The 10,509-nt window shown below is 35.5% G+C and overlaps 1 non-coding gene across 1 annotated transcript; it reads left to right on the top strand.

Moving 5' to 3' along the window:
- Positions 1–1,280: 1,280 nt before the first annotated feature.
- LOC141662907 (small nucleolar RNA R71) lies at positions 1,281–1,387 on the top strand. Its single transcript, XR_012551009.1, has one exon. It is a non-coding gene; the product is annotated as a small nucleolar RNA R71 (small nucleolar RNA).
- The last annotated feature ends 9,122 nt before the right edge of the window (positions 1,388–10,509 follow it).

Below are 10,509 nucleotides of genomic sequence, written 5' to 3'. Positions count from 1 at the left end.
ACTTTTTGAAGATCGACAACGGCATCAGATTGATGCTTGCTCCTAAATCACACAGGCACTTGTCAAAAGACAACTTGCCAATGGTGCAAGGAATGGTGAAACTACCTGGATCTTTAAGCTTTGGAGGTAACTTTTGTTGCAGCACATCACTGCATTCTTCCGTTAGAGCAACGGTCTCAAGGTCAGCCAGTTTCACCTTCCTTGAAAGAATACTCTTCATAAATTTCGCATAACTATGCATTTGCTCCAGAGCCTCAGCGAAAGGTATATTGATGTGAAGTTTCTTGAACACCTCCAGAAACTTACCAAACTACTTATCCAACTTTTGTTGTTTCAATCTCTTAGGGAAAGGTGGTGGAGGATTGAGCTGTTTCTCCCCTGTATTACCCTCAAGCAAAGTGTGTTCAACAGTAGTCTTCCTTGGTTCCGCCACTTTCTCCCCTCGCTTAGCTTCTTCATCACCAACTTTAGCTTCCCCGTCTTTTGCTTTTTCAGCATCAACAACTTTTCCAGACCTTAAGGTAATAGCCTTGACTTGATCTTTAGCTTCCTTCCTGCCTGGCACTTCAGTATCGCTGGAAAGTGTGCCAGGTTGACGATTAAGCACTGCATTGGCTATTTGACCGATTTGATTTTCCAAGGTCTTGATAGAAACCGCCTGACTTTTGCACAACAGCTTAAGTTCCTCAAAATCAGCACTAGAGGGTGGAGCAGCACCTCCTTGTTGAGGATATGATTGCCTTTGAGCATACTGTTGTGGTTGCTAGAATCCAGGTGGATTAAACTATTTACTTATGCCTTGCTGATATGGTTGCTGAATAGCATTCTGATTATTACTCCAGCTGAAATTTGGATGATTTCTGTTGTTAGGATGATAAGTAGCTGGCACAGGCTGCTGTGGTCACTGATAATTATTCACATACTGAACAGATTCTTTAACAAGAGAACACTGATCCGTAGCATGAGAACCTGCACAAAGCTCACAGACCATAGCTATCTGATTGACTCCATAGGTGGCTAAAGAATCGACCTTCATAGACAGCGCTTGGAGTTGCGCTGCAATAGCTGTAGCTGCATCAACTTCCAGAATACCTGCTACCTTCCCAGGCATCATCCTTTGAGTTGGGTTTTGATGCTCATTTGCAGCCATCGTCTCAATCAGATTATAAGCCTCAGTATAGCTTTTGGCCCACAAGGCGCCTCCAACTGCTGCATCGAGCATGGGCCGAGATTGGGCCCCCAAACCATTATAGAAACCAGTGATCACCATCCAATCAGGCATACCATAATGTGGACACTTTCTCAACATCTCCTTGTAGCGCTCCCAAGCTTCGCACATGGATTCTGTAGGTTGCTGCGCAAACTGAGTAAGAGCATTCCTCATAGCCGTAGTCTTCGCCATTGGATAGAACTTTACCAAAAACTTTTGTGCAAGATCTTTCCAAGTAGTGATGGACCCAGCTGGTTCAGAATATAACCAGTCCTTAGCTTTATCCCTCAGTGAGAATGGGAAAAGCCTCAGCTTGATAGCCTCATCAGTCACACCATTATATTTGAAAGTACTACAGATCTCGACAAAATTCCTTATATGCATGTTGGGGTCTTCAGTCGCAGCACCTCCGAAAGAAACAGAATTCTACACCATCTGAATAGTGCCCGGCTTGATTTCAAAGTTATTGGCCTCAATATCCGGGTGCATAATGTTAGACTGAATATCATCAATTTTAGGCTGAGAAAAGTCCATAAGAGCTGGATCTGCCGGAACTATATGATCACCCATGATTACTGGTTCTTTCTACTCACTTTCTGTATCCGAATCTTCAAAATCTATCTTCTTCGGAATATCAAGAACTTCGTATGTCTCCTCAGCTGTATCTAAATTCCTCTTGCGAGTACGAGAACGTGTTTGCATAAACGCTCGCTAAAGTACCTGAAACACAACCATAAATAATAAGTAACACATCTTAATCAATGAGTCCTAATGAACACTGATGCTAAGTACATAAACTAAACAAATACGCCGAGTCCCCGGCAGCGGCGCCAAAAACTTGTTAGGGCGGAAACACGCGCTAATAATACACGCAAGTATATGTGTTTGCAAGTAATATAAAATACTTTCAAATTTGTTCCCACAGAGACTCAGACTAATTATGTTCAATTAACACTCACTCACCAATGTATAATTACTTCTCAATGTTAAGACAATAACACTTAGATTTGATTATCTAATTATTAACTATAATTAACTAAGAGAATTAAGCACTTAATTCACACTTGAATTAACAATATTAAAACACACATGAGATCACAACTTTATTACTACTTCCTTTAATAGTCATTGTCAATACCCTTAGCATGCAACATTGATGATATTAATCGAACAACACGAAACTGATAAAAGCCAACTTTCATTGTACTAATACCATTTTACCAAGCATCCACAATTAAGATTGACGTTGAATAGGCATCAATTATGTTGAGACCCTATATGTCTACCGAATTTGACAACATAACGATTTAAGCACAAGTTATTCCTTATGATTACACAGGGCAAGTAAAACGGTTAGAGTTACCCACTAATCATGCATACACATACATGAACCTATGCTAGCATGGCAAGTTCGAAACCTCAAGATCCACCCTCGCTTCACAAGAGATTAACACCCTATCTAATATGTTCACGACGCACATAAGACGAATAAGCACAACCAATACTAGATATCATAAAATCATCACACACTAAGGTATTAAACACTAACTAAAGAATTCTATAGTAAATCCATTACGACCCCATGATCACGATTAGCCCATGATAGAACTCATCGTCATCATGGGTTCATATGAAAACATGATAATAACACACGAGAATAATTAAAACTACTTATATTAAACCAGAGTATGTCACAAGAGTAAATAGGTTCAAAGTAAAGAAAACTAGCATCCAACATTACAACGAAATAAAGAATCACAAGAAAATATGCTTTCTCTTCGTTGCGGTGTGCTAACACGGTCTTCTTCCTTATCTCCTTGCTCCTCGATTAATACTACGATCCAACACTATGTGAAACGTCTCTGAAAACTAATTATATACGAGTCCCATAAAACCCAGCTAACTCAGAAGTTGGAAGCTTAACAGAATCAAGAGTCTAAAATAATTATTTTAAAATTCCGTCCCTAAGCGGCCGCTCAGCATTCCTGAGCGGGCGCTCAGACCCCTTCAGGAAAATGCTCTGTTTTTGCTCCCGTTTCTTGCTGCATTTTGCTCCTATCTTCCCACGTGCAATGCCAAACACATGCCAAGGCTTATTCTTGATGAAATCTCTCTAGAAATGCAATTAATACCCTGAAATGCACAAACACTAGAAAAACGCATCAAATACACAAAATACTTGATTCCAAGACATCAATCTAAGCCATTATAAGACGTTCTAAGCGGTATAAAATGCCACTTATCATATTCGCACTGGTTGCAAATGAATAAACGAATAAAATGAAATAATAAATAATCTATATATATTTTTGGAATATTGGTTCGTTTTGGATCATTTTGGAATGTTAAATTAGTTACTTAGCCGCTAAGTAACTGCAAAAACGATCTGATTTGATACTTGTATTGGATAATTATCCAAACCGGGCTTCTTATAAAACACTATATACGAGAATAATGTAATAATATCCAGTCTTTCGAGAATACGGGGTTTGTTGATTCACCGAAATGGTTATCGTATCGAAAATCTTACGCCGGGCCGCGCACGTCAAACCGTAATCCGGATCGAAAAAGTCAAAACACGGAAAATGTCTGGAATTACCAGATTAGGTTAGAAAGGAGTTTTCGGAAGAGTTTCGGGTTTTAAAAATGTAAAAACGGTTGAAGTCGGACGATTCCCGACTTTATAAAATAATTTTGTAATTATTCAGAAAATAATTAATAAATTCATAAATCAATATAAAATCATATAACAATCCAAAAATTACCAGAAAAATACCGTAATTATCTATATTTTATTCTGGTCATAATAAAATTAACATACTTATACTTTATCACATATAAGCATCCACATATCCACACCAATCATCAGATAATTTACCAAAAATCACATAATAATTATATAAAAATTATTTATTGATAAAAATAATTACACGCGATATCCCGGATGTTATATCCTTCCCCCTTAAAAGGATTTTGTCCTCAGAATCATACTAAGGATCAGATAATGATATATTCAAGTATCTCACTTTCATTGTCGTAGGTTGATCTTTCAACCCTACAAATTTTTTCATAAACTTTTACTTGCAGAATCAGCCATTACTTAACAACCTCTCGTTGACATCATATTCTATCTGTTGCTCTTAAAACTCAACTCAAGTCTCCATTTTATATATAATGGAGCTAAATTACTCTTCCTGAGTATACACATATAAACATCTTATGAATATGCTAAACGAGTGGCGGTGAAGCCAACTTACTTACACTTATCCTGACTATTTTACTGTCTCAAAAGGACCATCATAATCTTTACTAATTATCTTTTCTTTGTAATTCTAGTAATTCGTGCTCATGAACGTTTGTAATAGCTGTTGGTTATTGAACCCCATTTCTACATGTTTCTCTAGTCAGTTAACTTAGTTCATAATCACTTCCAATTGCATTCCAGGTTCTTTAATCGTTCTTTTAATCTTCTCGTCCATCTGCAATTGCTATACTGAAATCATGGCGTATTCGACTTCTAACATTTTCGAGATTACTCAGAGTTAAGAATTAACGAGAAAATCTCGACTGAATATGACTGACGCACAAACTTATCACCATATTTTATTTTCCTTAAAGCACAATCGAGGATGTTTATCGAGCGAAGATCTCTTACCATTTTAAAGAAAGTACACTAACCAGGAGGTATCACCGGCATATTTTTAACCCATATCATTATTTATTTTGATTCTAAGGAGTTCTTATACGAAACTAACCGCGATGCTTTCCTTGACGTCTAATCACATATAACATTTATTTTTTCCTTATGTCATACTATCAGAAAATTTTCTTTGACATCTATGTCTCGTATCATACCTTCGGAGTAGCTTGAATCTCTTGCGTTATTATTGTTCAACCAGATTCCTATCTTTTTAGTTCCGCTTTACTTAATATCCGTTCATCTAGGAGTAGAACATACCATTCTTGTTCGACATAATTTATCGTATTCTGAATACTTCTGTCAAATTTTAAATCACACAATATTGACTATCTACAGTTAGTTTCTGGATCTGATGACGTACCATCATTTCTTTAAGCAGCAATTAACCCACTTATGGGATAAACCGTTTATTCCTAAATGAGAATGATCAGGTTTAAATAATCTATCAATAATAATGCATTTAATGCTTCCCTTACTTTTGGTTCTCAGGTTACATCACCATGACGTTTCTTGGTGAAATATATCCATCTAGTCTTTGATATCCCACCTTAACTCCTTGATACGTATAACATATGCTAATATATCCTACCATTTCTCTCTTCATATCTGGCCACCAATAATTTTTTTTTCTAAATCTCTATACATATTGGAATTTCATGGATGGACCAAATGTCTTAAGTTGTAAGCTTCTTGTAAAGTTCCATCCTTCAATTCTATCACTAGTCGAATCCCATAGTCTGAAGTAAAATCTGAGAATGCCTTGATCATCCTTTTGAGTATATATATATATATATTCTCTAATGTTAATATCTTGATCTATTATTTCCCTTTGACGTTTCTTTACCTTCTCTAGCAATTCTGGCTGAAAAGTTATACTATACATCTTTGCATTGTTAGGTTTGCAAGCTCTGGCTTCCAATCTCAACTTTTGAAATTCCTTGTATAATTCTTCTGACACTGTTAATGCATCTGTTACTACATTTACTTTTCCTGGCATCTTATGAAATTTTCTTTATCATCCTTTTGATTCCACTTCCTTTCCTATCTCCGTTCTTCATTCTCATAGCTTATTCAAAACCGAACTCTTGACATTAACACTCATTTTACTGTCATATCAAATTAGATAATAATATGAATTTTGATGCTCACAACATCCCATTCTGAAATAAACATCAATCATCTGTATTAATACCACTTTCGATATTAACAACAACCTAAGTATCAACATCAATCGGAAACTGAATTAAAACTATATTTCACACTTAATCCAAAACAGAAATTCTTGACAAATTATTTATTGTATGATTATCAAAACAATTTAAAAACAAGACATCCTTTGATAAAACTTTGTTGCAGCTAATAAAATCTCCCTAACTATCTAATGAAATCTATACTGGTGTAGTTATTAATTTCTACTTTATTCCATCTCCCTTCTTCCTTTCTTCTCGTTGCTTCATCTTAAATCTTTAGCTCTTGAAAATATTCTTCTCACTTGTCCATACAAATGACTTTTTATTTTTCTTGTCCACTATGAAGGGCATACTTATCCAAGTAAAAACTCGCACATTTCCAGCAATTTCTGAACTCTACTAGCGTCCTTACTTTTTCCCAATTCCTCATTGTTTTGATTTCGGATTTAAAAGTCACATTAAAATCTGACTTAATCTAATTGGAATCGATTTCCGTTTAACTGACCATTAATTGATAAAATTAACCAATTAACTCACTTAATTGATCAATTGTACCAAGTGATGACTAGCTAAATGAACTCAAAGACCAATTATATATAGTCGAATTGGATGTAACAACCTCCGTCGAGAACCAAGATCACAATTAATTGGAGTATCAACATGAATATCTATAACAAAGAGAAGTATACTTTCCCTTTTTAAGAGTAGGGTACTTTCCGAAAAATTTGGACAGCATCTCCTTTATATTGTCGACTACCAGTCGGACTCAAGCCGATACCCACAATCAATCAAACAGTCAACAATCAATCCTCATGTACCAATCCACTGCCACTTTCTAAACTCACCATTTCACCCTCTCATGTAATGTTAATCAATATAATCCATATTTTGGTTCAACCTAGGATTATAGCGAACGATTATGATGATACCATGTCCTTTCTCATATCTTCTGATTATAACAGGATATCAATACTAAGTATAATTATAAGTTATTCTAGAATTCTTCTAGTTCATGTTTTAAATAAGCTTTCTACTTAACAATTCGTCCATCCTTGGCAATATACACTTGTTCTTATTAGTTAACTTGTTCAACCTCTGATCACTGACAACTGGTCTCAACCAACATTCTTAAAATCTTGCGAATGAGTTCATTTGGTTTTAAAGCTTCACATCTTTAAAATTTATTGCAGCCAAACCACCATACCTTCATCTCCCCTTATGTCTTTTTATATTGAATCTTCTTTGTCGTCCCTGCTACAAGCATAAATTTTACCATAACTCACTTACTTGAGTGGGAAAACCCAATCATCCCTTGATGAACAAACTTAAAGTTTATTCGCATCTATCATTTCTTCGATTTTGAATCTTCATGATGAATATCTCCCACATGATCGAGATATCATTTTTTTTGCAATGTTTTAATCAATTATTTGGTTATTATTAAGAATTTCTTCATTCGTCTTCGTTGTCCAATTGATCATTTGCTTCACCTGATATATACAACTTTATTTTGTTATTTCTCTACTTAATTTATCCCATACGATTTTCTAATTACTCCGATTCACGCTAAAATCTCAGACTCGAAGCGTATCATGTATGCAGATTTCCGCCTTTGATTTGATGCTCTCACAACTATCCCGTTATCGGCATAATGACTCTTTTCTGCAAGTAAATGTCCACCATCCTTCGGCTTGCAATTGCCCACATAACTCCCTCTGCTGTACAGATTCATTTTACTTCCTTTTGAGATATTCAAAGAATAGATCTTACCCAAGAAGAAATTTGGGTATCTAATTCTGATTGGAAACTTTTTGGCAAGGGATAAGAGTACAAGGAAGCAATCGGAGAAATTCATGAATCATCAAATCATGATTTAAGAAGAATGAATGAATAATGATTTGAATAAGAATGAGACAACCATATTAGTACTCAAGATGGCCAGTCTTTCATACCCTATGGCACACAGCACATGATTAGGTGGCGTCCCACCAGACTCTTTGTCATTTCGACAAATCGTCAAACCATAACACTGCTTGTCCCAATTAGAAAACACTATTTTGAAGAAGGAATGATTTGAAAGGGATTCAACAATCACCTTATAAAGATGGTCATGAAAAAAGTTCATACTTAACTCGAGATTTGTAAGAATGATAAAAAAAAGATTGATATCCTTGGTCGTCATCCACATTACATCTATTTACAGCTTCAACGCCTTTACGATCAATAGATCCCATGCCGAGTCGTATATCAACTTGAGAAAGTTCTCAGAAATGCTTTCTTGAATCGATTGTTAAAATAATTTGCCATTTATTAGGTTTTGTATCTTTAGCGTCACGCTTCCACGTTCGTATATGATTTTATTTGCAATCGTACGAGATTTACACTCATAACTTCAAATTTCGCTTATGCTGCTAATCGTTCAACTTGTCACCTCTTTTGCTAATAATGTTCTCCCTTTAGAAGGTCTAGAAATTTCCTTAATCTTCTTTGTTCGTGCTCAGATTCTCGTGAATCGACATATTCCTCGTACTCTAATCATCTAAGAAATTGGATAAATAGTTTCTCCGTAATAGCGGTTCCACTTGACCTTCTAAACGAACCATACTAATTTCTAAAACAAGTATTCTTCTGGATAATGTAATAACCCCAATTTTTGGAATTTTTGAAACCCTTATGAATAGTGATTTTGCTGATTATGCTGAATAAGAAAAATTTTCATGCCACACTTTGTAGGGGTTCCTTTATTGTTATTCTGAGATCTTATTGGTACTCTATATGGTATATAAGTGTATGTAAAGATCGTCAGAATCCAAATTCGAACACTTTGATTTTTCCCGAAAATCCACCAGATACCGAAAGAATTGAGTATAAGGTAACATGATTAAAAGGATTTAAATTCAAGGATTATAAGAGAGGATCATAAAAGGAATATAATGTATTGAGAAAGGTTAAGGAAACCCAAGTAATAAGATCCCGGGTATGATCCCTCAAAGGATAAACGAAAACGAAAGTTAAGCGAACCGTATAACAGATCAGCGGTCATTAGCCAAGTAATTAGAAGCTAATCAAAGAGATTAGGGGGGATGATGTCATCAAACCAATGAGAAGAGGACAAAGGTGGGAGGGTGACATCACATGGTGACATAAGCATGACCAAAGCAAGTGTGTTGTTGGTTGAATTAGAACCACACAAAAGTTACCACGGTAAAAGGTAAGAAAACAAAACAAAACAAATCAAAATCAACCAACCAACAAATCATTTCACCAAAACACAAAATTATTTCATTTCTTCATCCAAAAAGCTCTCGGCTTTTTCTTCTTCTTCAAAGCAAGAAATTCAAAATCTTAGTTCCAAGCTTTGTTAATTAGCAAGGTAATTATCCAAGACTCCTTATGCATAGATATAGCTATCCTATAATTTTGAGCTCCTAAATCATTCACAATCTCTTCCTAAAAATCATGGAAGAAGATGGTGAATAGTGTTTTTCAAGAACTAAAATTTTTGTTCTTGAGTTTTTGTTTAGATTAAGCTTGGATAAGGACTTTTAAGGGTGATTCCAAGCTAGTTACTTGATTCTCCACTCTCCAAGGAAGGTATAACCCCTCCAAACCCTAACTTTACTTGATTATTAGGTTTAGTTATGTTGTTATAGTTCATGAGAGGCTTGTTTTTTGTGAATGTAGAGGATAGTTGGTGTTGTAATGTTTTGGAGTTGTAATTCTTGGAGTATTGATTAATAAACTTAAGTATAGTTTAAATTCATGTTTGAGAATAGTATAAATTGATAATGTTGAGTTGTTGGGGCTGTTATGGTGAAGTATGGATGGAGTTTTGATTGGGTTGTGATTGTGGGTTTATTGTGGGTTTATTGTGGGTTGGTTTGGAGTAGAATAAAATTGGTAATCGCGTAAACATAGCCATCGTAATGTCCGATTTACTTTAGACTGTTTTTGCTCTTAAAATTAGGACCCGTGAACTCACTGCTAGGTTTTGACCATTGCCATGATTAGATAGTTCATGTTACGAGCTTCGTTTTGATATGTGGTTCGTTTGATTCCGATGTACGGTTTAGGAGAAACGACCGTTTTAAGTAACGGTGTTTCGCGAACGAACCATTACCCCTCGCCTTGCTTTGAAACATAGGTTAAAGACCTTAAAGGACTAATTGGAGTATGAAACATTTGTGTAAAGTGTAATAGGAAGTTGGTAAGACACTCGCGAAAGAATCGCCTTAAAAATCGTAATGGTTAATTTATTAAAAATGGTGGAGCCGAGGGTACTCGAGAGACTTAAGAGAATCAGTAAGCGCAAAGCGAGCGTTAGAGTCTAAATTGGTTAAAGTATAGATTTATAAGTTACTTTGGTTTAATTCCAACTTATATGTTGTTTATAGGTTACCAGACTCATC

Source organism: Apium graveolens, chromosome 5 (genome assembly GCF_009905375.1).
Source record: "Apium graveolens cultivar Ventura chromosome 5, ASM990537v1, whole genome shotgun sequence".
NCBI classification, from domain to species: Eukaryota; Viridiplantae; Streptophyta; class Magnoliopsida; order Apiales; family Apiaceae; genus Apium; species Apium graveolens.
The sequence above is the reverse complement of the archived record's forward strand: the minus strand, read 5'-3'. Positions and strand labels throughout refer to the sequence as shown.